Genomic DNA, 3,763 nt, shown 5'->3' on the forward strand with positions numbered 1-3,763 from the left:
AGTTAAAATACCAACTGTGTCTTTTGTGAAAACAAAAATAAAACGTTCGAAATTTCCAAGTAAACCCTACAGACAAACTCCATCTGTCTCAATCTCTCTCCATCACCCCCAACCACACCCCATCAACCCTACCCAACCCCACCGTGTCCAAGGCTACACATGGTGCTGTAACAGATCCATGTGAATGACTTTCCCCTCTCAGTGGTCGCCACACTGTGATCTGCTACAGCTTTTCAGGTTTCCTGTTAAACTGCAGCAACACATCATTGCATCATGTCAGTTAATCCCCCTCCGCCCCGCCGCCCCACCACCCCTCAGCACCGCCATATGGTCGGCTAAATCCACGGACTCGGGACAGAACAGATGGACTGCGGTACTGGCAGTATGCGGCTTGGATTGAAATATGTGCCGGTGCTCTTTCGGGGTACCGGTACCATCTATTCTCATGGTAGCACGATGCTTCCATGATGCTTCCACGATGCTTCCGAGTTCACATTGTAACAGGGGCTCAAGCAGTAGGACATTGTAGCTCATCACGTGTCTGCCTGTCGGTCTGTCAGTCTGTAAACCCAGAAAATCTATTTCTCTTGGCCAAATGCACAAAATACAAGTGTAAAGATCTCAACTTCTGACTTCCTCTTCAGTATTTTCCTGCTATGGAAAGAAATGGCAGACATGTACTGTAATGTAATGTACTGTTAGTTTATTTTATATACCTTTATTTACACAGATAAATTAGCTGAGACCAAGGTCTCATTTACAGCTGAGTCCTGTATTACAACAATAAGAACATTTGCAAAATGGAAATAAAACATGCATTAAGAAAACAATCACAATTCACAGTAAAATGTCTTCTAGGTACAAAAAAAATTTACTTGATTGATTGGCATTGCATGAGTGTGGCAAAATATTCAAAACCTTTTTTTACTTGTCAGTGACTCCCAGACAAATGAAGAATATCACAGACAGTGATGAATGCGAAGATTTGCACCAGTAATTAAACATTTGAGGGAGTATTTTAATGTAATGACCTGTAAAGTAATGGACTGTAAAGTAATGGACTGTAATGTAATGGACTATTATGAATTGTAAAGTATTATAATGTCCTGCATGTTCATGTACTTCATTGTGGACTATAATGTAATGGACTATAATGGACTGTAAAATAATGTAATGCACTGTATGTTCATGTGCTGGAATGTAATGGATTATAATAGACTGTGTAGTAATGGGATCACCATTAACCCCTGGCTAAGCAGCAGCAAATACAAGGCTTAAAAGGAAATAAAACACACGCCCAGCATAGCATAGCATAATTTGTATATAATTGCACATAATATTACAATCAATAGACTAATAGGCAAACAGAACAAAATATAATAAATCACAATGAAGTATACATAATGTAAAACAATAATGTACATAATGCATAATAATGTATTTCTCTACACAGGTGTTTTAACAGTATAGTCCATTACATTATAGTATGTTAACATACAGTACATTACAATACAATACTTTACAGCCCATTACATTACAGTACAATAAATAGTACAACTACAGCAGGTTAGTTGTAGAGGATGTATTCCCATAGACATTAACCTGGCTGAAAGGTGATCCACTTTCTTTCTACTGATTATACGCAGTTAAACTCAAGAGTTGACAGAAGTTCCCTCTTTAACTCTCTAAACCTGTTTTCTAGTATATGGCTCAGGTCCTAAATACATAATAATCTGATTAATGTGTGATTTACTGTCAATTACCCTTTGACCTGAATGGGAGGTTTACAGCTACTTAAAAGCAGCAGTTGATCTGAATGTAGCGTCAGAATGTAAGCAGGGGTGCTCAATCCTCCTCCTGGAGATCCACCATCGGGCAGGTTTCCTCCCCAACCCCAGTTGTGACTAACGTGACTCCGTTTTTCATCCAGCTCGTTATTAGAATCAGGTGGGCAAAATTTGGGTTGGAGAGAGAACCTGCGGGGTTGTAGCTCTCCAGGAACAGGATTGAGCAGACCTGAAGTACAGAGACCTGTCGCCGAGTAGCATACTGGCTGACCACAGTGAAAGGAAACCCTGATAGGGGGTTAGGGTTAGAAACACCTTCCAAAGGGGTTCTGTGAAGAAGAAAATTAAATCTGTTGTGATGCCCTTGAGCAAGACACATAAACCTAACTGCACTGGAGGAATAGGTTTGCAAAATGGCTAAAAAGTAAATGTACGTATTTGGGAATATGTGTTTTATCTTGGATTGAAAAATTATTTGGTGTTATTTTTGTTTTACTCTGTGGGAGGCTCTCAACTGCATAATCCTTGCTTCCTTAGTCACCACATAGTCTCCCTCTCAAAACCCATTGTACGATAAAGTCAGAGGTCTCTCCCCTCTAAACCTCTAATGGGATTTGAGAAGGAAACCATGGGCGTGGACATCCCACTTTACAAGCAAATTTTTTCATAATGTGGCTTTGCATGTACATTGATTGATTTGTTGATCTCACGATTCTAAATGGCTAATCCAGGCAAGAGGCAGTCTCATATTACATACAGTGGATATAAAAAGTCTACACACCCTTGTTAAAATGCCAGTATTTTGTGATGTAAAAGAATGAGACAAAGATAAATCATGTCAGAACTTTTTCCACTTTGAATGTGACCTACATATAATGTGAACAATTCAATTGAAAAACAAACTGAAATCTTTGAGGGGGAAAAATAAAAACTCAGTGTGCACACCTTGAAAATAATACTTTGTTGAAGCACCTTTTGATTTTATTACAGCACTCTTTGTGAAGGAGTCTATTAGCATGACACATCTTGATGTTGCAGTATTTGCCCACTCTTCTTTGCAAAAGCGCTACAAATCTGTCAGATTGCGAGGACATCTCCTGTGCACAGCCCTCTTCAGATCACCACACAGATGTTCAATTGGATTTAGGTCTGGGCTCTGGCTGGGCCATTCCAAAATGTTAATCTTCTTCTGGTGAAGCCATGCTTTTGTGGATTTGGATGTGTGCTTTGGGTCGTTGTCCTGCTGAAAGGTGAACATCCTCTTCATCTTCAGCTTTCTAATGGATGCCTGAAGGTTTTGGGCCAAAATTGCCTGGTATTTGGAACTGTTCATAATTCCCTCAACCCTGACTAAGGCCCTGGTTTCAGCTGAAGAAAAACAGCCCCAAAGCACGATGCTGCCACCACCATACTTCACTGTGGGTATGGTGTTCTTTGGGTGATGTGCAGTGTTGTTTTTGCGCCAAACATACCTTTTGGAATTATGGCCAAAAAGTTCAACCTTGGTTTCATCAAACCATAACACATTTTCCCATGTGCTTTTGGGAGACTTGATGTTTGTTTTTGCAAATTTCACCCGGGTTTGGATGTTTTTCTGCCTGTACTGGCCAGAATTCCTGCAGTTCATTTAATGTTGCTGTAGGCCTCTTGGAAGCCTCCCCGACCAGTTTTCTTCTCGTCTTTTCATCAATTTTGGAGGGACGTCCATGTTCTTGGTAATGTTTCTGTTCTCCACTTGATGATGACAGTCTTCACTGTGTTCCATGGTATATCTAATGCTTTGGAAATTATTTTGTACCCTTCTCCTGACTGATATCTTTCAACAATGAGATCCTTCTGTTGCTTTGGAAGCTCTCTGCGGACCATGGCTTTTGCTCTGAGATGCAACTAAGAAAATGTCAGGAAAATCCTATTAGAACAGCTGAACTTTATTTGTAATTAATCAGAGTCACTTTAAATTATGGCAGGTGTGTAAT

The sequence above is a fragment of the Esox lucius genome, chromosome 17 (assembly GCF_011004845.1).
Source record: "Esox lucius isolate fEsoLuc1 chromosome 17, fEsoLuc1.pri, whole genome shotgun sequence".
In the NCBI taxonomy this organism is placed as follows: Eukaryota; Metazoa; Chordata; class Actinopteri; order Esociformes; family Esocidae; genus Esox; species Esox lucius.